Source organism: Eurosta solidaginis, chromosome 5, assembly GCF_040869045.1.
Source record: "Eurosta solidaginis isolate ZX-2024a chromosome 5, ASM4086904v1, whole genome shotgun sequence".
In the NCBI taxonomy this organism is placed as follows: Eukaryota; Metazoa; Arthropoda; class Insecta; order Diptera; family Tephritidae; genus Eurosta; species Eurosta solidaginis.
In genome coordinates, this window is record NC_090323.1 from 23797580 (window position 1) to 23821766 (window position 24187).

Here is a 24187-nt window from a genome sequence, read left to right on the forward strand (position 1 = left end):
GAATGGGTCTGACTAACCGCTAACACTAGATTAGGGGGTCTTTAGCAAAGGATTTTGTACTGCAGAATACTACTTATTTTTATAGCAACTTGAATCGCTAAATGTTCGATAATATGCACGTAAAACAAGTTATTTTGAACCCAGTACTCATATTATCCGAATGGAAGTTAAATTCAGAAATAAATAAAATAAGTGAGTGGATTGTGTAAATGAACTCTAAAGGAGTAAAAAGAATGTATTCCTAAGCGAAATATCAATGGAAGTACCAAAAGCCAAAATGTTTATTTTATGATATATTTTTATGGAAAGGAAAGGAAAGACAACTTGTGCTTTGTTTCTTAAACTATCCGCCGAAAAACTCCAATAAACACAAAATTTGTCATTTCATTTCCTCTAAGCAACTGCTTAGGGAAGTGTTGCGGATGTGGAAATGCCTTTCCCGGATATGGTGGGCTTCGGTCTTCTTCTTTTTGTAGCGATGAGGAGACCCCGCTAAGTTTTATCGATGTTCATGGTCTTTTGCCGGATATTGATCTGGCACGCTCCGGAATATAGCACCATTAAGGTACTAGCCCGATCATCACGGGAACGATTTGATATGAGCACGTTGAACCTTCATAGTCATCCAACCCCCCCCCCCCCTTCCGTGAATTACGTAGGTTTGCCAGAACATTGGTTTCGGAGAAGCTATAAATTGCGCTTGCAACCCTTTGAAATGGTTGCGCTACATAACCCCTTAAATCCCAAGGAACTAGCCCGACTTGCTCGGGAACGATTTTTTGACCCTGGATTCTTCAAGTCTGTTTATTTTAGTTGCCTTGTATTACATGCATACTTACCACGGAGATATTTTAGGAGCCTCGACACGCTGGGAGTTCTGTTAACTACTCGCATTACTCGGTAGACTAAAACGTGGGTTTCGTAAAGGGCAATTTATCTATGACCAAAAGTTTTTAAGTAAACTAGGGAAACAGATAGTAAGTTAATAGCTTTGTTATATAACTTAAGGAATTTTACACCCACCTTTTTCTGTTTTTTGTGATGTGCTTCCTTTGATTGCTCCTACAAAATGGCGGTTTTGTTTCGACTTCTTTAAGCCGAATATGAAGAACTTCAGCTAAGGGTAGTAAAATGTATATAAAGCTATTTAACAGAAGTTTTAGGTAAGATTCTCCTTTACCGGAAGTTAACTCCAGCCCAAATGCCGCTGCAATGAAATTATTCTCCTTTTACAACAAACGGTAGCCCTGTAGTATTAGAAATATGAATCATACACAAGCGGTAGGCCTGCAGTAGTAGAAATCTGGTCCACACTAGTTCGATTCTGAACTCAAGTAGATCTGCTGGAACTCCCGTTTGATTTAATATCCGCCTTTGCAGTTTATTCTCATTCGATCACTAAATTAGCGAAAGTGCTATTGACGCTTACTTACTTGGCATCCTCATCATTTTAAAAGGACTCTTTAAACGTTGTTACTCTACTAAGTAGAGGAGAGTATACTCTGTATATATTTTCATGAAATCCCATAACTAGTCCGCCCTTTTGTTAATCCCCACTTGTATACCTTTTTATCAAAAACTTAAATACCATCAAGTGCCCGTATACTAAACCTTTTTGTTAACTCCATTCAATCCTTCGTTATCGACATCCTTTATGCTTTGCTGTACTTTGGTTGCTGTTATGCGATGCGTATGGGAATTTACAGCGATTGCATTGGTAATATTCCACTTTTCCGTCAATTTTCTATAATTTTACTTTTATCATTCAATAATTTTTATTTTATTTTTCATTTGGATTTTGCATACTTACTTATTCCTTTTGAGGATCTAAGAATTTATTTTAAATTTGAATTTAGCAAATTGGCAATATTTTAGGTATTTTGCACAATCAAACCGCATTTTCCCAGTTGTATATGCAAGTTTTAGTACGATTTTAGTTGAGCTTTGGTTATATTTTGCAGTTTTAATTATTTTAAGTAGATTTGTGATTTATGAATATCTGCATGATTTTAAGGGGGCATAAGAAGTACTTACATATTTGTGCGATATGCTCATTAGTAATGAAAGAGATGTTCGCTGTGAGTATAGATGTCGAAATTCCGCTAGCTGAAACTTCTAATGTCGTAGACCTATTTCTGAAGCATGAGAGTTTGAAGATCTATTATTACATGTTTAACCATAAAATATTGTTATACATCCAGCCAGTCTTCCACGAATTCCACACCGTGGCGAACTTTAAAACTATATTTTCCGAAGACAGTTCGGTATGCTTTTGAAATCCATTATACGATTCTATATTTTCCACACTAGAACTACCGCCTATTTCTCTCAAATTTATTTCGAACTCTAATTCAAGAGTTTATTCCTATACTACTAATTGCCTTAGAAGATTAGGTGGCTCTAGTGGTAAAACTTTATGGAGTTTGTTTTATAAACCTTTTGCGCATTGTTATTCCTGAAAGATACACCTGTGATATAAGTAGTACCCTAAATACTTGATACTGTAAATCGCAGATACTTACCTCACAGCCCGATATAATTCTTGATCTCAAAAAGATCTATATATTGATGCGACGTGTCTAGGATTAAGTAACTTAAGTTTCGAACCATTCATATCGGAATTTTCATTAATCTAATAACAATTTTTGTTGTTATATCGGCCTACTGATTTTAAGATCGCGGGTTCGAATCGAGCTCAAGGCCTATCAATAATTTTTTTTTTTTTTTATCATTATTATTGTTATGATAAATTTTTTCTTAATTGAAAAAATTTTTAAATTAGAATAGAAGAAAGAAAAAATTTAGACAACTGCCAAAGCTCGTTGTATAGATCCATTTCGGGAACTGCTAAATTCCTTCATCACAGCGGATGGCTGAATGGTTATAGCAGCGGCGCCTAAACGTTGCCGATGAAGGAATTTAGCAGTTCCCGAAATGGATCTATACAACGAGCTTTGGCAGTTGTCTAAATTTTTTCTTTCTTCTATTCTAATTTAAAAATTTTTTCAATTAAGAAAAAATTTATCATAACAATAATAATGATAAAAAAAAAAAAAATTATTGTTAGGCCTTGAGCTCGATTCGAACCCGCGATCTTAATCTAATAACGAACTCCACCGTTGCAGTAGTTTTTGGATATAAAGAGGAAGATGGTGTGCTCCAGGGAAGATAGATCTTTGATTCGTTTGATTCCTAGTCTTTTAGCGTTAGAAAGAAAGAAGAATTGAAAAAATATGTTAGGGGAGCTATAGAGCGGCAAGGAGAATATAAACAAATAATGGTGTCTAAGTTCGGGTGGAACCGAACATTATATACTCAGCGTGAGCTTCAATTGTACATTTCATTTCAGATAAATAACTTTTCTACATAACACGTGGCAACGCCCGTTTAAAAAAAATATCTCCCCATTTCCTCTTACAATAAAACTTGATAAGTGAAGCTTATTATTCTAATCTACGACCCTTTTAAACTTGTTCTATATGTAAGTTGCCGTGGTCTTTAACCGATCCCATCCATTTTTACTAGAAATATTTTCTGCTGTAAGGAAATATGTGTACACAATTTCATTACGATCCGTTAATTTTTCTTCGAGTTATGGCTCCGAAACATAAAAAATTGTTTAGTCATAAAAGGGCCGGTGGCACGCCCATTTTTTTAAATTTGAGGTTTCTCCTATTTATTGTTATAAAACCACTTGGGGAATGAAATACCATTGTTATAAAGCTCTTTTTTGCAAAGATATAGCTTATTTTATTCGTACACGTCCCTTTTAAAAATCTTTTATATAAAAGTTGGTGTAGTCCTTAACCGATTTCGTTGATTTTTCTTCAAAGCATTCCTTATAGTAAAAGCAACCTCTCTGCCGAATTTCGTTACGATAGGTTTGACGATTTTTGATTTATGATTAATGATATTTGTAAAATTGATTTTATCACAAGTGGGCGGTGACACGCCTATTTAAATTTTTTTTTTTTTTTCAAATTTTTATCAAGAGTCTCAATATCCACACGTCAAATTTCAACATTCTAGGTGTATTATTTACTAAATAATCAGGTTTTTTGTGTTTTCCTAAATGTTATATACATATATAAAAAGTGGGTGTGGTTATCATCCGATTTCACTCATTTTCAATACCAATCTATTCTGGGTCCAAATAAGCACTTGTACACAATTTGGTGAAGATATCTCAATATTTACTCAAGTCATCGTGTTAACGGACAGACGGACGGACGGACATGGCTCAATCAAATTTTTTTTCGATACTGATGATTTTTATATATGGAAGTCTATATCTATCTCGATTCCTTTATACCTGTACAACCAACCGTTATCCAATCAAAGTTAATATACTCTGTGTGCAAAGCACGCTGAGCATAAAAATGGAATTGACGGTCGGCCTCAATCCTCGGAAATATGTCGCGCCAAATTTTTTTGTGATTATTATATCTACCTTTGTCAATTCTTACACTGGATCTAATCCAGTGTTCACCAAAATTTAATCTGCGACTTTATTGGTAAGAGTAAAATCATCATAGTAGTGGCCATCTAGTCGTTGACTAACGAGCAATGGGGCAAGACGTATGCACTAATTATTTCACTTTATGGCGATTTCTGATCTATGCTATCCACGAAGGAGTGAAGTTTTACAGGGAATGACTGTATAGTTGAAACTAAATAAAAAAATATCGGTGGTCTTAAATTTATTAAAAATTTTAAGATTATAAAATTCATTTTAATTGCGAACCAGCCTCCCAGCTGTTTGCATAGTCGAAGCAACCGAAATGCACTCAAACATAAAAAATATATCAAAAACTTAAAAACAAATACATAAGATCATACGGCATAGCGAACATACTCTGAAAAGAACATTCCAGCATAACCCAAAGATTAGAAATCTTCAAAGCATTCATTTGAATTTTCACTTAAAACTTAAGTATTAAACAGAACGAAACTATTAAAAATCAGCTTAAGCTTAAAATTTCGGATAAGAAGAGTGGAGGATTAAACAATATAAACAACAAGTAAGGAAGGCTAAGTTCGGGTGTAACCGAACATTACATACTCAGCTTTGGAGACAAAATAAGGGAAAATCACCATGTAGGAAAATGAACCTAGGGTAACCCTGGAATGTGTTTGTATGACATGGGTATCAAATGGAAGGTATTAAAGAGTATTTTAGGAAGGAGTGGGCCATAGTTCTATAGGTGGACGCCATTTCGAGATATCGCCATAAAATGGACCCGGTGTGACTCTAGAATGTGTTTGTACGATATGGGTATGAAATGGAAGGTATTAAAGAGTATTTTAGGAAGGAGTGGGCCATAGTTCTATAGGTGGACGCCATTTCGAGATATCGCCATAAAAGTGGACCAAGGGTGACTCTAGAATGTTTTTGTCCGATATGGGTATCAAATGAAAGGTGGTAATGAGTATTTTAAAAGGGAGTGATCCTTAGTTCTATAGGTGAACGCCTTTTCGAGATATCGCCGTAAAGGTAGACCAGGGGTGGCTATAGAATGTGTTTGTACGATATGGGTATCAAATGAAAGGTGTTAATGAGTATTTTAAAGGGGAGTGGGCTTTAGTTCTATAGGTGGACGCCTTTTCGATATATCGCCATAAAGATGGACCAGGGGTGACTCTATAATGTGTTGGTACGATATGAGCATCAAAGTAAAGGTATTAATGAGGGTTTGCAAGGCGTTTTCGAGATATCGACCAAAATGTGGACTAGGGTGACCTAGAACATCATTCTGCCAAAATTCCAAGGGCTTTTGATTTCGCCCTGCAGAACTTTTTCATTTTCTTCTACTTAATATGGTAGGTGTCACATCCATTATACAGTTTTCTAAAGTTATATTTTGCGTCAATAAACCAATCCAACTACCATGTTTCATCCCTTTTTTCATATTTGGTATAGAATTAGGTAATTTTTTTCATTTTTCGTAATTTTCGATCTCGAAAAAGTGGGCGTGGTCATAGTCGATTTCGGTCATTTTATATACCAAGATAAAGTGAGTTCAGATAAGTACGTGAACTTAGTTTAGTAAAGATATATCGATTTTTGCTCAAGTTATCGTATTAACGGCCGAGCGGAAGGACAGACAGTCGACTGTGTATTAAAACTGGGCGTGGCTTCAACCGATTCCGCCCATTTTCACAGAAAACAGTTATCGCCATAGAATCTATGCCCCTACCAAATTTCACAAGGATTGGTAAATTTTTGTTCGACTTATGGCATTAAAAATATTCTAGACAAATTAAATGAAAAAGGGCGGAGCCACGACCATTTTGTAATTTTCTTTTATTTTTGTATTTTGTTGCACCACATCATTACTGGAGTTGAATGTTGACATAATTTACTTATATACTGTAAAGATATTAAATTTTTTGGTAAACTTTGACTTTAAAAATGTTTTTTTTGTACAGTGAGTGTGTTCGTCATCCGATTTTACTAATTTTTATTTAACACACATATAGTAATAGGAGTAATATTCCTGTAAAATTTCATCATGATATCTCCAACGACTGCCAAATTACAGCGTGCAAAACTTTTTAATTACCTTTTTTTAAAAGTGGGCGGTGCCACGCCCATTTTCCAAAATTTTACTATTTTTCTATTTTGCGTCATAAGGTCAACCCACCTACTATGTTTCATCGCTTTATCCGTCTTTGGTAATGAATTATCGGACTTTTTCGGTTTTTCGAAATTTTCGATATCGAAAAAGTGGGCGTGGTTATAGTCCAATTTCGTTCATTTTAAATAGCGATCTGAGATGGGTGCCCAGGAACCTACATACCAAATTTCATCAAGATACCTCAAAACTTACTCAAGTTATCGTGTAAACGGACGGACGGACGGACATAGAAGTCTATATCTGTCTCGATTAGTTTATGAAAAAGTCGGAATAAAATAGAAGAAAACATGAAAAATAAAACAAACAAAAAATTATGAGATATTTTGTAATTTTCGCAGATTTTTGCTTACAGCAGCCGGTAAATGTTTTTGCTGGCGTTCATTTTATTATTAACTAGAAGAGCCGGCAGACGTTGTCCTGCCCTAAATTTGGCCTATCTGCATACATTTTAATAAGCTTTTTCCGTCAGACTCTGCCCTCCCCCCTCTTCACTTTTTCTTAATCCTTTTATTCACTCCTCCCTCCGTCTTTTTCGCTTCATCTATCTCCATCTTCGTCTCATTCTATCTAAATCTCCTTCTCTCTTTTCTCTTCTCTCAATTTCTTCTCATTCTTCTGCATCCCTTATTGCCTGTCCCAGAGGGTGGTATGTATTTTATTCCAGTCCCACTCCGAGTCTCAGTCCCAGTCCTAGTCCTAATCCCAGTCAGTCTCTGGATAATATATTACTCTGTACTAAATCACTCATCAACAGCTTTCATTTGATATCCATATTGTATAAACACTGTCTAGGCATTCACTGGCCCACGTTTTGGCCTATATCTTGAGACCCTAGTCACCCAGGGGTATGAAAATTACCCTCTACACAACTAAAGACTCTCCTGAATTAAAAAAAATGCCATAGTACCTCTAAATCGCAGGCCCCTCAGAACCTACATATATATTAGGATGGAACAAACAAAATACTTCCAATAAGTTAAGTAAAATAAATTAATTCCACCTCCATTAATTTTATTTTATTAAAAGCTTTTTGTGTTATTTTTTCAGATACATGGCTACTCTTAAAGTAAGGTGCACATAAGGGTGGTATCGACGGAAAAATATAGCAGGTAAATAAAATATTGTTTTGAATTTATTAGATTAAGAAATAAAATAGCGTTGGAAGAACTTATATATTTTCAATCATTATAGATATATATACATTTATAAGCAAATTTTTTTTTGTAAAAAAACAACATTTGATAAATTTTGGCTTAGTTTGTTTTGGAATTAATGAATGAAGTAATGTGAAACGAATGTGGTTTTTGGAAGACTATTGTAACCAGTTTCATCACCACACCTCGAAAGGGTATTTATAGTGTTGAAGAAGTTCAACCAGGCATAGGCTGTTACTTAGCACAACAAGTTGGTGCAGACGATGAAATGTTCCGAGGTTTTGCTTGTAGAAAGAGACTGGTCTCAAGACGATAAAAGTCCTCGAGATCCAGAGAAACATCGACAAAATATTTCTGAAAACTTTGAAAAATGTATAGTCCTCAAGTTGATCTCCTGCATCAATTATTCTTCAACTTTCAAAATTTTGTAGACATTTATAGCTATCAAGTTGAAATCCAACATAATCCTCCAACTATTATCCAATCCTTAAAAGTTTATAGGTTCCAAGCTGTTCTTCAACATCATTTTCCGAGTATTCTTCAACCTTTGAAAATTTCAGTGGCATTTATAGCTCACAAGTTAATATCCAACATTATTCTCCACCTATTACCCAACTTTTCAAAAATGTATAGTTCTCAAGCTGATATCTAACATCATTTTCCAAGTATTCTTCAACCTTGGAAAATATCGGAGACATAGCTCTCAAGTTAATATCCAACATTTTTATACATATTTATATTTATAGTTCTCAAGCTAATCTCCAAAGCAGAAAATTTCGAAGACATGCATGGCTCTCATGTTGATACCCAACATAATTCCCAAAATATTATCCAACCTTTGAAAAATTTGTAGTTCTCAAGTTGATATCGAACATCATTTTTCAATTATTATCTCAGTAGAGGCTCTGTTCTATTCTGGTTATAGTCATGCCCTGTTTGCTTGGTACCAATTCCGAATTGCAATTTTTCGGAAATTGATGAGAATATCAGTCTTAGTTGATGAAAGTGGCCGGCCCACCGCGACAGCCTCATATGTGTTGAATGATGCACCGGCCTTTGCCAGCTCCTTAGGTCCAAGCTGATCTTCGACATCATTTTCCATGTATTCTCCAACCTTTGAAAAATGTATAGTTCTCAAATTGAAATCTAACATGATTTTTAAATTATTATACAACTCTTGAGAAATTTATAGGTTACAAGGTGATCTCCAACATCATTTTCCAAGTACTATCCAGCTTTTAAAATTTCGTCGACATTTATAGCTATCAAGTTGAAATCCAACATAATTATCCAAATGTTATTGACTTTTGAAAAATGTATAGTTCTCAAGTTGATCCCTCTCATCATTGGCCAATTACTATCCAACCCTTGATAAATTCATAGTTCTCAAGCTGGTTTCCAACATTATTTTTCAACTTTTGTCCAAACTTTGAAGGTTCGGAGACATTAATAGCTTTCAAGTTGAAATCCAACATCATTCTCCAATTATTGTCCTACATTTTAGAAATTTATAGTTCCCAACAACATTTTCCAATTATTTTCCAAATTTGATAAATCAATAGCTTTCCGATATTATCCAGCGACCGTGTTTTGGATACATCAAAAGTTCTAGGTTTAAATCCTGGTAAAAAAGGGGATCGCTCTTCGACAGTGGCTTGAAAAACCGCCCGTGTGTATTTCTACCACAAAAATAAAGCTAAAATTAAACTTAATTTTCCGACCCACCCTAGTACTACTACACTTATTTGTCTGTTGAATTTTGTATTCATAAAGTAAACCATACCAGTACTTTTGACTTGTTAGCAGATCGCCTGTTAGGTAAACGATAACAGCTAGTGCAAAACTGCTTATGCACATACAGCCAAAACAATTACAACAAAATTCTAAATTTCACGACGAACAATGAGCTACAAAAATTTTCGCTACTTACATTAGCCGCAGCCTCGAATGTCGAACTGCCAAATTGAATGCATTTAATGGAAAAGCACAAATTTCCTATTACTGTTGCGCCCCCTGCCTGAGGCGCAATAGCTACTTACCTATTATTTTCCCTGTACTATCGCCGCTACTCAATCCAACCAGCCACCAAGACCATGTTGCACATAACAAAGCAAAACCACAGCACTGTTAGAATCGCGCCCGCGACGTTCAATAGGCGCACAAAAAATACCAGCTTAGTGGGTATGCGGCAAAATGCAATCATGAGATGAAAAAAAAAAAACCTGAAGCTTGAATTGATGAGTTGCGGAAGTTATGAGTGCGCTAGGTGATGTAGAGATGTGTACATATGAAGGTGCATGTGGACAGTGGTGTACAGTAAAGGTAGAATGTCCGAAAATATTGTAGTTAAACAAGTTGAGCTTTTCTTAAAAAGCTTTAATTTAATAATGAAAATTTAAGAAACATTAACCAGCTTTGTATATGCAAAAAAAAAATAATAATAATGAATGTAAAAAAAAATTGTCAGAAGCTCAAAAAGCTTTAGAAAAAAATTCACACCAAAAAAATATTTTTTAACAGAACTTTTTGTAAATGAACAAATTACAAAAAAAAACTATAAGAGTTATAGCTACTATTAAACAACTTAAAAGTTCAAAAAGCTTTCCCAAAAATCTGGAGTAAGAAATACCGTGAAAAAATATGATTTATCTCAAAGCGACATACTTGAAAAAGCTTAGGCAGAAGTTGTAATTTAAAAAATTTAAAAGCTTTAACGTTTGAAGCAAGCGCAATAAAGCTTCATCATAAATTTAAAATAAGAAAACCAAGACAAGCTTTATCGGAAATTTAAAAAATTTTGATTTTAAAACTGGGTTCCAAGGAAACTGGTTTTTGAAATTTAGTTAAGCACATTTTAAGTTCAAAAGTTGTAAAACTCGACAAGTTTTATAAATAAGGCGAAATCAAAAAATCATGCAGAATAAGAGCTTTCCTAAAAATTGGGATTAAGGGAAAAAAATTGAAAAAAGACGAGCGAGATATTTGTACGGAGCTTGCGTTGTTAAATTTTTTTTTGTAATTTTTTTGTTATCAACTCCACAGTTACCTATCGATATCGAATAAGTAATACAAGAAAAAAAAACACGAAAAAGAGGAAAAAACAACATTAAAATAAGACATCTGGACGATTATTACAAAAATAGATGCCTTTTATCCTCCTACGCGTGTTGTCACTTTCTCGTATTCTTCAGGGAGTCTGAAATTTATTCAAAAAGGCTTGCAAGTGACAAGGACTTGCTGGAGATATCCTAGTAGGGATCTGGTCAAAAGTTTACTCCAGCATTGGAAGCAAGTTGTGGGGCTCAACAAATATTTAACTAAGATTCCTGGTAGCTATTTCTGGAATAATTTTCTCGCCACCACTGTACTTTGCTATTTACTTTTACAGTATTTTGCCCGCACAACTACATAAAACTTAACCACTATTTCACTATACCAACTAGATTCTCATATACTTGCATAAGTACCTATACGACCATACGTGAACTTATTGCCTGTGGATATGTAGCACGATTAGCGGTGTAGCGCTGAAAGCTTTCCTCGCGTATCCATTGTTAGTTTCGCTGTAATATGCATGGAAAGTCGCCATGAAGGATTTTCAGCTAGAATATACTCATACAATACCTTGAATTTCAATCGAAATCTAAATCGTCATAAAATTATTTATTTTTTCACGCATTTGATGATATGTCGTTGATTGTTGGTTGAGCGTTATTGAGGTGATGACTGATGAAGGACGCCTGTATGCACTGTGGAATGAGACATTGAATTATCTAATAGTAAGCTCTTTATTGCTAGTTTAACTTTGAGAATACATTAAATATGATTTTACAAATTATTGTAAATAAAAAGATTGGTCTTGAATAGTCAATTTCGAATTTTATATAAACTGCAGCTTTTTAAGTGGCCTTATAATGTAACAATTTTTGTTTGAAGTTGCGAAATTGTAAATATATAAAGATCCCCTACCCATTGTTCGGATTTTAGCTTCATGTTTCTGATTGATCCGCAGACAAAATCATTTTTTTGTGTAGAGTGTTCTTCATCTTATCAATCTTTGAGTGTATGTTTTTATATTGCAATTAGGGAATATTAGTTTCCTGAGTGAGAGAAATTATACATACCGAAATGATTGAAATTATGTCGAAAAAATATGAAATAAACCTGGCATAATCCCAATTTGATCCTGAAACAATCTTGAAATATTCCCCAAAAGTTACTTCATGATCGTAATTCCGAAATAAACCACGAATAAGGAATAATTCCGAATTGGTATTATCTCAATAAGATCCCGAAATAATCGAAAAATGGATTAACGCAAACAGCGACTCATCACAAGTCTTGTCACCATTGTCATGTTAAAGGACTAGTTATACGGTGCCAACTAGTCACTCCTTTTTCATAACATAGAAACTGAGGTGGATATCAATCATTTGTAATCGGTATGAAATACATCAAATTTCAGTCCTTCTATGCCCCTAGCGAATGGTGGCATCAGAACTTTGTTAAAACACGCAACTACTTTTTCGGGCAGGTAGAGGGTATTGACCGCGAAAGACACACAGATTGAAAAGAGATTTAATCTCTTAATTTTCGCCACATTCGTTGGAAACCATAGTTGGTGTCCCCGAATTTTTGTCCGCAGATGATTTATTGATCTATATTATAATATTGTCTAAATCAAGGGTGCTCAAGGGAGTTAGCTGGAGCCAAAGTGAAATTTTAGTTTCATTTGAATTTCAAAGCATGCTCTGATTACTTACTTACTTAATTGGCGCTTAACCGTCTAAACGGTTATGGCCGTCAAACAAGGCGCGCCAGTCGCTCCTTCGCTCCGCCAACCGGCGCCAATTGGTCACACAATGGAGTTTAAATCGTTTTCCACCTGGTCCTTCCAACGGAGTGGGGCCGCCGTCTACCTCTGCTTCCATAGACGGGTTCCGATAGAAACACTTTCTTGGCCGGAGCATCATCTTTCATTCGCATAACATGGCCTAGCCAGCGCAGCCGCTGCGTTTTAATTCGCTGGACTATGTTGATGTCTGCGTACAGCTCGTACAGCTCATCATTAAATCTTCTTCGGTACTCGCCATCGCCAACGCGTAGAGGTCCACAAATCTTTCGAAAAACTTTTCTCTCGAACACTCCCAAAGCCGCTTCATCTGCTGTTGTCATGGTCCATGCTTCTGCCCCATATAGCAGGACGGGTATGATAAGTGACTTGTAGAGTATGATTTTCGTTCGCCGAGAGAGGACTTTACTTTTCAATTGCCTACCTAGTCCAAAGTAGCATTTATTGGCAAGATTGATTCTTCACTGGATTTCAGTGCTGATGTTCTTGGTAGTGTTGATGCTGGTTCCCAAATAAACGAAGTCTTTTACTATTTCGAAATTATGGCTGCCAACAGTAGCGTGGTTGCCAAGGCGCATATGCGCTGACTCTTTGCTCGACGACAGCAGGTACTTCGTTTTGTCCTCATTCACCATCAAACCCATCTTTACCGCTTCTTTTTCCAGTTTGGAGTAAGCAGAACTAACAGCGCGGGTGTTTAGGCCGATGATATCAATGTCATCAGCATATGCCAATAATTGCACGCTTTTATAGTTATTGTTCCAGTGCGGTTAAGTTCTGCAGCTAGTATAATTTTCTCCAGCATCAAATTAAAGAAATCGCACGATAGGGGGTCACCCTGTCTGAAACCTCGTTCAGTTTCGAACGGCTCGGAGAAGTACTTCCCAATTCTGACTGAGCTGATGGTGTTGCTCAGCGTCATTTTGCACAGCCGTATAAGTTTTGCGGCTGTCGAAGGCGGCTTTAAAGTCGACGAAGAGGTGATGTGTGTCAATTTTCTTTTCACGGGTTTTTTCCAAGATTTGGCGCATTGTGAAAATCTGGTCGATGGTAGATTTACCAGGTCTGAAGCCGCACTGATAAGGTCCAATCAGCGGGTTCATGGTGGGCTTCAATCTTTCGCACAATACACTTGAAAGGACCTTATATGCGATATTAAGAAGGCTGATTCCACGGTAGTTGGTGCATTTTGCAGTATCCCCCTTCTCGTGGACTGGGCAAAGAACACTTAGATTCCAATCCTCGGGCATGCACTCTTCCGCCCATATTTTGCTAAGAAGCTGCTGCATGCACCTTACCAACTCCTCGCCGCCGTACTTGAATAGCTCCGCAGGCAATCCATCAGCGCACACGGCCTTGTTGTTTTTCAATCTGGTTATTGCTATTCTAACTTCGTCATAATCGGGCGGGGGGACATATATTCCATCATCATCGATTGCGGGATCTGGTTCTTCATCTCTGCGCGGTGAATTGCTGCCTCCCTTTAGGAGAGCAGAGAAGTGATCCCTCCATAATCTAAGAGAGCAGGTGTGAGAGTCGAGTTGCGAAATCATTGGCAGTCTGTTGTGATTGGAGCTTTTCGACGTCTAGCTTTCCTTGTGTTTTTTGTTCCTTGGTTTTAGCCGCGTTGAGGCGTGTGCGTATTTTCGCTGCAACGAGATAATGGTCCAAGTCGATGTTAGGTCCGCGGATCGTGCGCACATCTAAAACACTGAAGGCATGCCGTCCGTCTATCATAACGTGATCGATTCGATTGCGAGTATTTCGATCAGGAGACAGCCATGTAGCTTGATGTATCTTTTTATGCATTAACCTCGTGCTGGATATGACCATGTTTCGAGCACCAGCAAAGTCAATCAGCCTCAGTCCGTTAGGAGAAGTTTCATTGTGTAGGCTGAACTTTCCGACTGTAGGGCCAAAAACACCTTCTTTGCCCACCCTGACGTTAAAGTCGCCAAGCACGACTTTTATATCATGACGGGGCAGCGCTCGTATGTGCGTTCTAATTGTTCATAAAAAGTGTCTTTCACCTCATCGTCTTTCTCCTCTGTCGGTGCATGGGCGCAGATGAATGATATGTTAAAAAATTTTGCTTTTATTCGGATAGCGGCGAGACGCTCGTCCACAGGCGTGAACGCCAGCACTTGGCGACAAAGTCTCTCTCCCACCACGAATCCGACGCCGAAACTGCGCTTATTCGTATGGCCACTCCCATAGATGTCACAATTTTTGATCTTCTTTCTTGCTTCGTCCAACGCTTTTCTTGGATGGCGGTGATGTCAGATTTTGCTTTGACGAGGACATCAACCAGCCGGGCATCTGCCCCTATCCCATTCAGGGAGCGGACGTTCCAGGTGCATGCCCTCAATTCATTGTCGTTCAAACGTTTGCCATGGTCGTCATCAATAGAGAGTGTATTTATCCGAGGCTTGTTGTTATATTTCATTGGAGTATGGTTTTACGTGGCGGGTCCCAAGCCCACCGCAGAACCCGCTCAGCGGGGGTGAAAATATTACTTGCACGTTTATATAGCGAGCCGCTTGCTCCAAGACAGACGCCCGCTTGCAGCCGCACCTAGAGGTGTACAGACGCTCCCGATGAGATCTCCCCCGGCTAGCCGTTAAACCGATTATGTCAGAGTGGTCTAGCCAGGTTGTCGCCTTCTCACATTAGCTCACCGCTAAACGGATGTTTAGCGGCTACCCAGTGGATACTTGGCCGCAAGCGACCGGCAGTGGTGAGCTGCTTGAACCGCATGCAAAAGAATCGCTCTGGCCCTTCCCAGGTGAATGGCGGTCAGAAGCTTTCCCCACTTTCGTGGACTTCTACTCCACGGCTCCATGCTCTGACTAGTATCTGAGTTATTCTATCGAAATCGCTTGGGTTGTTGTTTGGAGCCAGCTAGTGCCAGAGGGATGTTTTTGGGAGCCATACAGAACCAAAGTTACGCAACGCTCCTTGAAAGACAACATACCGTTCATGTAGACCTCGTAATGCTTTAAGTAGGACTTGACATTTACTTTTCGTTAAGGCATCACTTCTGCTCTTTGGCTTCCAAGATCACATCTGGTTTATATATGTATCTTATTATTTTTTGAGCAACTACCCCGTAAAAACACAGTCGGCAAATGCCAGGGATAACAGTGACCGTATTTATAAGGTTTTTGAATTTAAGTTTCAATTATATTTAAGCCATGGCGGAACTAGTAACAGTTATGACGGCAGAAAATCAGCTGAATGCTACCTTTTTAATATGATATTTAACTTCAACTTCCGACGACGATTTTGACATTAGTCCTGAAGCTGAAGCGGGTGCCAAAACAAAAAATGTGCCAGATAAAACAAAAAAACGGGCCAAAAATTACGGTAAACTTTAGTTTGACCTAAAACTGTAGAAATGCGTTCAAAAATTATTTTTGACATTAGTGCATCGATTTACAAAACAAAGTACGTGGAATTTGTGTTTATGTTTGGATGTATGACACCGTGCTGCTACCTTGTTTGGTTCCAACATGATTTGAGCTAAAGGAGATGTCAATTTTTTTCGGTCACTACTATTCTACGCAAAAGCAAAGATGACTTGTTACGAAACTATTGTTTACGCTCTCAATTTTTTTCGCTCTCACGAGGGATTTATCTCAAATTTGTTTGTGCTGGCAACAATCACAGATAAATACCTCGCGCTAGCTGAAGCGGGTGCCAAAACAAAAAATGTGCCAGATAAAACGAAAAAACGGGCCAAAAATTACGTGTAACTTTGTGACCTACAACTGTAGAAATGCGTTAAAAAATTATGGGAAAAACGATAAAATTACTTGTTTTAGTGTAAATATATTTAGTTCAAGGGCGGGGGTAAATATTATTTCTCATTTAAAAGTTATCACTTAAAACAGGTTTTGTAAATATGAAGTCACGATGAACCAGTCGATTTTGATCACAATACCTGGAACGTCAGACATGTAAGATAAACCCGATCCACTACACGATGTACACTATTATACCCTAGTTCCGATTTACTAAAATTTCAAAAGAAGATTTGGTGTTCAATTTGATTTAAATGCGTTAAAATATATGACAAATTAATTTAATTAAAATGTAAATATTACTTAGATTTGTTTATATTTAACTCTAGCTAGTCGTATTACTGTAAAATAAGTTTAAAGAAATGAAAATTTTCGACAATAATTTGATTGATATCAATAATGATTGAAACTATAAAATCGCCGAAATGTATGTCGAAAAACCCCATATTCAGAACTTTTAATTTTTGTTTGGAGTGGCATCATTGACAAATGTTATAAAGAATGTGCATTTTGATAGCGCTCTCTCGAACCAAAGAGTCGCAAATCGATTCATCTATGCGCAAAAGAAAGTACATCCAGTTTTTTCTTGAGCGTGTTCTCATGATGTGTGCCAAATCAAAATTACCTCTGCTTAAGTTTATCCCTACTCATGTCCGATTAGGTTATCTAGTAGCTCTACTAATCTGCACATTTCTCGTTGCTCCAGCATCTATCCCGCATAACCCGCCGGTTAAATTAATTTGAGGTCTCGCATTCCATGTGCTGAACTTGTTTCAAGCTTTAATTCTAGTTCATCAGAAACTTAACAAAATAACAATAGCAAGTTTTGGATCAGTCTTACCAAGAAGCGAGTTGTCAAAACGTGCTAAAAAACTTGTTTGATTAGCTTAGGAATCTTGGACTTATCTCCGGAATGAAAAACTGTATACGGAAGCCTATGAATTATGAGTTTTACTGCCTCTGCTTACAACATTAGATGCTCCTCGAAAGCCGTAGCTTTAAGACTGGTTTGTACATACGCGAGTGTGGCTTGTATAGCTATTTATACACTCTTTGCGCCAAATTTAATTATCTCAACCTCCCATGGTTTATGTTTGTTAGCACCTTTCATTCATTTATTTTTAGTGCGATCAGCAATTTAATAATCAACTCACTGAAAATGTGTTAAGTACTTAAGAAATGGAAAAATATATATAAAATACATATTCAACTGCAATACAACAGTGCTGTGCTGCCTTTGTAAGAAAAAAAATTTCACTGCGGCAAATCTCTGCAACATGTCAACAATAGCTAAAGTATTTGAAAAGAAAGTAGCACAAGAGAAGCGACTAACGGTTAAAATAGGTTAGTACTACTTGGACGTAGAAAAGAGCACACATATGTGCACAGCACTTCCTCGCACACTTTTATATGCAATATTAGAGAGTAAGTAGCTAGATGGTGTTGCCAGCATTTGGAATTTTGCACATTGGTTAAAGTGGTTGTGCCACTATGCGCTCAATACGAAATGAAAACAAGTAAGGAAGGCTAAGTTCGGGTGTAACCAAACATTACATAATCAGCTGAGAGCTTTGGAGACAAAATAAGGGAAAATCACCATGTAGGAAAATGAACCTAGGGTAATCCTGGAATGTGTTTGTACGATATAGGAATCAAATGAAAGGTGTTAGTGAGTATTTTAAAAGGGAGTGGGTCTTAGTTCTATAGGTGGACGCCTTTCGAGATATCGCCATAAAGGTGGACCAGGGGTGACTCTAGAATTTGTTTGTACGATATGGGTATCAAATGAAAGGTATTAATGAGGGTTTTAAAAGGGAGTGGCTTTAGCGTTTTCGAGATATAGACCAAAATGTGGACCAAGGAGACCCATAACATCATCTGTTGGATACAGCTAATTTATTTATATATGATTTACCACGAACAGTATTCCTGCCAAGATTTCAAGGGTTTTTATTTCGCTCTGCAGAACTTTTTCATTTTCTTCTACTTAATATGGTAGGTGTCACACCCATTTTACAAAGTTTTTTCTAAAGTTATATTTTGCGTCAATAAACCAATCCAATTACCATGTTTCATCCCTTTTTTCATATTTGGTATAGAAATATGGCATTTTTTCATTTTTCGTAATTTTCGATATCGAAAATTAGGCGTGTTCATAGCCGGATTTTGGCCATTTTTTATACCAAGATAAGGTGAGTTCAGATAAGTACGTGAAGTTTGGTAAGGATATATATATTTTTGCTCAAGTTATCGTGTTAACGGCCGAGCGGAAGGACAGACGGTCGACTGTGTATAAAAACTGGGCGTGGCTTCATTCGATTTCGCCCATTTTCACAGAGAACAGCTATCGTCATAGAATCTATCCATCTACCAAATTTCACAAGGATTGGTAAATTTTTGTTCGACTTATGACATTTTGAAATTTTATTTTATTTTTATATTTTGTTGCACCATATCATTACTGGAGTTGAATGTTGACATAATTTACTTATATACTGTAAAAATATTAATTTTTTGTTAAAATTTGTCTTAATTTTTTTTTTTAAGTGGGCATGTTCGTCATCCGATTTTGCTAATTTTTATTTAACACACATATAGTAATAGGAGTAATATTCCTGCTAAATTTCATCATGATATCTTCAACGACTGCCAAATTACAGCTTGAAAAACTTTTAAATTACCTTCTTTTAAAAGTGGGCGGTGCCACGCCCATTGTCCAAAATTTTACTAATTTTCTATTTTGCGTCATAAGGTCAACGCACCTACCAAGTTTCATCGCTTTATTCGTCTTTGGTAATGAATTATCGCACTTTTTCGGTTTTTCGAAATTTTCGATATCGAAAAAGTGGGCGTGGTTATAGTCCGATATTGTTCATTTTAAATAGCGATCTGAGATGAGTGCTGAGGAACCTACATACCAAATTTCATCAAGATTCCTCAAAATTTACTCAAGTTATCGTGTTAACGGACAGACGGACGGACATGGTTAAATGAATTTCTTTTTTCGCCCAGATCATTTTGATATATAGAAGTCTATATCTATCTCGAATAGTTTTCGCCGTTACGGATTACCGTTATGCGAACAAAATTCATGCACACTGTGAGCTCTGCTCAGCTGAGTATAAAAAAATCATATTCAAAAAACAAAAAAGTGCTGACAAGCTAATAGGTTAGTAGCGATTGAAAGGCTGTTATTGCTGCTGAAAACAAATTAATAAGTGGGTGAGTAACTATTGATTGAGTTGTGAAAAGTTTGATTATTTTCTATTTTTTGCTTCAGTTTTTTCACTTTTTCTAAAATTGACTTTTGTTTACGTAATTGATTTGTTGTTCTTGTTTTGTTGGTGCACAATTTTGCAGCATCATTAGTTAAACAATTTATTTATTTTTTGCCAACTTATTTTTCCGAAAACTTTTTGACAGGCAAGCTACAACTCTCTTTAAAATTTTGACTTTTCTAGGAAAAGTTATTAGTTTTCATGATGATTCTGCTCAATTCTTTTTTTCTACGTAACTAAAACCGATTTATTTCTTTTGGGGTGCACTTGGTACTCCCTTGAGTTACAACAGTTATGCTTATTTTATATTTTCTATTAAAAAAGAAATTCTCTCTCATGATCGCCATATTGAGTCTTATTCACCCACCAACCAATTGACATAGCGTTTGCTTATTGGGTCAAAGCAATTTTTATCAAATGCTGAGAAACAATAAAAAATAACTTTTTTAACATGAGTTTAATTTTTTTTCTGAGCTTTTCAAGGAAAATGTGAAAAACATGTTTTATGATAACAAAGAGAAAATCAGATGGCAAAGATGGCATTAAACAGGTTACTGCATCATCACTTGCACATCTTTGCACATAAAAACAAATGAATAAAATCCGCATTGAGTAGGGAAATTGCCAACGAGATTGAACGTTGACAAACTGACTTCTCGATAAAAAACCAGTAGAAACTAGTCGTTGCACATATTCGTGTATTCATATGCTGATGCTGTGAATACTCACTCGCATACAATTTTTGTTAGTACTATAATATGAAATGATCAGACAATAAAAACGCGGTATCTAACACTTGCTTCGACACTAGTTTGTCAGGGCGTCAGAGCATGTACATTAGGGTGGTTCTTATTAATCCAATAAACAACTTTTCCACTCTTAACCCTTCAAACGTTTATACTAAGACCGACAGTTACAGATATAAATTTTTATCCTGATTGGATATGGTTAACGGTAGTCCCACAACGATCAAAGTAAGAATTTCTTTAGGGAAACTAAAAAAAACAAGTAAGGAAGGCTGAGTTCGGGTGTAACCGAACATTACATACTCAGTTGAGAGCTGTGGAGACAAAGTAAGGGAAAATCACCATGTTGTAAAAAGAACCTAGGGTAACCCTGGAATGTGTTTGTATGACATGTGTATCAAATGGAAGGTATTAAAGAGTATTTTAAGAGGAAGTGGGCCATAGTTCTATAGATGGACGCCATTTAGGGATATCGCCATAAAGGTGGACCAGGCCTGACTAGAATTTGTTTGTACGATATGTTATTAGGTAGTCAAATACAAACGACGCTTTAGACTTTTCGTTTGACGCTCTCTCATTTACAAATGAATACTCCTATCAAAAGGACGATGTCCATTTACCATTAATTATTCTCATTTCCAAATAAGGCTTTTGCATTTACAGTTGACGCTATCTTATTTAAAATTGACTTATTTGTAATTATCATATCTTACTTCAAACTGACGCTCTCTCATTTAAAAGTAACTATTCGATATTCAAGTGGCGTTATTTAGTTTACAACTGATAAAGTTAGCTCCTGGGATCGATCAGATTTTGATCGCAGCGTGTTAGGGGCCTTAGAATATACCCGCTACAGGCATACCTGCCGTAAGAGGCGACTAAAATATTCGCGGTTTGCCAGCGCAATGTATAGCTTCTCCAACCCAATTCTCAACTTCATCTACCCGTGGGGAGTCCTGTTTCTTTAGCAGGTGATGCTCTGGCGACCCCAAGTTTCTCATAGAACTAGGCGGTTTTGGGCGGGATGGCATAGAATGATCAATGTGGTCATATTAAATCGTTCCCGCGATGGTTGGGCGTGTACCTTTTTGGTACTTGTAACCGGAACGTACAGGTCTATATCTAGCAAAGGGGCATCGGTAAAAATCCCCAAAACCTTTGGGAACACTCCCATGTGTCGCTCAGAAACAACCACCAGACTGAACCGAATTATTCCCCCCCCCCCCTCCCCCTTTTTTTAAGGTTTTCGGTTCACGGTTCGTTTGATAAACGGAGCTGTACTGTTAGATATATCATAATTTAGATTCTCCTTCACTTCGATTAACCTTTCAAATTAATTTATAATCATCGTTTATACACTCTCATAAGATTAGTGTTTTTTTCTTACACATGTACCATGGTAACCCTGCCTGTTTTACCATTTTATTTTCCTTGTTTATGTGCTTTTTTTTACTCTTATTACAGCGTGCGACAAGTCACACGGCGCTTGTACTTGCTCTCCTTCCTTCATTGTCATCAATATTATTATTATTTTTTGTTTTTGTATTTGACGTTATTGAAATGAAATCTAGTAAGTAAATCAAAGACGTGACTTCTATTACAATACCTTTTCCTGGTATATGTGACGGCTGCTGTGCTCTCGTATCGTTCGTTCCTCTTCCACAATACACAATTGCAACAACTATTCATGTTATTTTAATTTAAATTCTCCTATACTTGCATATCTTTATCTCTTTCTCAAATTTTACTTAAATTTCAATAAGGTTCTCATCTTTTAACTTGGATTGCGTTTCAGGTTTGCTTTGCTTTTGAACCAGCACTACCTCAACCCACCTTTTGCTCATATATCTAAGAACAATTTGCACGATTTGCTTTGCCGTCATTTGCTTACAATACGAATATAAGTTTTGTGTACATGTCGGCTTTTATGAATATTCAGTGATGTTGAATAAAGACAGACGAGAACTGCAATGCAAGTAACAGCAGTGACTGTTATAACAAAAAACATATACAACAAGAATAATATAAAAGATGTTAGAATACTGGTGTAATCATACCTAGATGCAGGTTTTACACGAAGCAGAGGGTAGCCCAATATACAACAATGCTGCACACGCAATGGCTCTCTGTGGCTCACAACAACATTACTTTGGCTCACAACTCAAACTAATTGATTTCCGTAGAACAAACAGAAACCTGGCATGACATGAATTGCCTTGACATCGCCATGGCAAACACTCAAGCATATGGTTTTACACGAAGCAGAGGGTAGCCCAAAATACAACAATGCTGCACACGCAATGTCTCTCTGTGGCTCACAACAACATTACTTTGGCTCACAACTCAAACTAATTGATTTCCGTAGAAAAAACAGAAACCTGGAATGACATGAATTGCCTTGACATCGCCATGGCATACACTCAAAGCATATGGAACAACAATATGGCTCTCTGTGGCTCACAACAACATAATTTTGGTACTCAACAACAAACAAATTTATTTCGGTAGAATAAACAGAAAATTAGCAGTATGCTTTGAATTGTGCTAGCTTCGCCATAGCGCACACTCAAAGCCTATGGTACAAGAACCTATCGTCGTTCAATCACTGCTGGTCGTTTATGTTTATGACGCTTGGCTGGGTTTGTTGCATTTTTATGGGATAAATTTCGAACCCATAAGTTAATTTAAAAATCCTAATTTTTGTATTTTCAAGAAAGATTTTTATTTACGTTATTTCCATGTGGCTCCGTAAGTCAAATTTCGTCATACTAATGGTATATTTATCCAGCTGCCATCATACAATTCTTTTTACAGAAGCTCATTAAGTTATTCCAGTTTTTACGCAGATCCTTATATCAGAAAGTAGACAGCGGGAGAAATGGAATAACGGAAGCCGAATGAATCAAAGAAAATTTTAGAGAGATTTTGGCCCTTTGCCGAAAATTAAATGATGGGGTATAAAACCTAACGTCTACGATGTTTAGTCTAGTCTTGCGAATGAAACTGAGTAGATGCTCAAACCCAGGCAGTATTGTGTCGATATCCGTCCAAGTAAAGGTATGCTGGTAAACATCAGTTTCTAGACTTGCGTTTGTGGATTCTGAAGTGATGGTGAAAAAGTACTATTAAAACAAGGTAGTAGACAGCCGTCTTTCAGTTTCTCGAGGAAATTACTTCTCACGTTTCTGCTAACCACATTCCAATAGTAACTTTCGCAGTGTACCCCGATACTTGGTCCACTTTCCTTCGTTGTTGAAAGAAGCTTTCAATTTCGTAAAACCCTCCTCGGGCCTTCAACCTGGCGTTCACATAACTAATTATGTTTAGTTAAAAATTGTGGTCATGTAGAAGTTGGCGTTTTCATGTGGAGATCTTTGTTTACAATCCACCTCAGGATTGAATTCCCTTGTCCTCTTTTCTGCGGTACTGCTGCTCCTGCATTGCTACTTCTGTACTGGTACCGAGAGAACGGAAAATTGAATTTATTGTTGGAAAATACACGGAGCGACAAGCGGATGTAGGAAATCAGGTACAAACAGATGAACTGACGTTTGGTAGCTAAGGAAAAGAACAGAGTGATGAATGGTAAGAAGAGCAAGCGTGGACCGACTACCGGACAGGCGAATCGACTCATGGGAATGCAGAGTGTTGTGCTGTCATTGATTTTGTATTGCAATCACTGTTGTGTTATTACAACTGGTTATAAAAAATATTCT

At 36.8% G+C, this 24187-nt stretch overlaps 1 protein-coding gene across 6 annotated transcripts in view; it reads left to right on the forward strand.

Annotated features, from left to right (window-relative positions):
* Positions 1-24187, forward strand: part of mub (poly(rC)-binding protein mub) — a 298074-nt gene that overhangs the window by 169813 nt on the left and 104074 nt on the right. Inside the window, exon 1 of one of the 6 annotated variants that reach the window (XM_067791276.1) lies at positions 7686-7747. The exons of 4 other annotated variants lie outside the window; for them this stretch is intronic. The gene's annotated coding sequence lies outside the window, so the exon portion shown is untranslated. Of the gene's footprint in view, positions 1-7685; positions 7748-24187 lie in introns of those variants that run through there. One more of the 6 variants, XM_067791282.1, reaches the window with a different exon arrangement.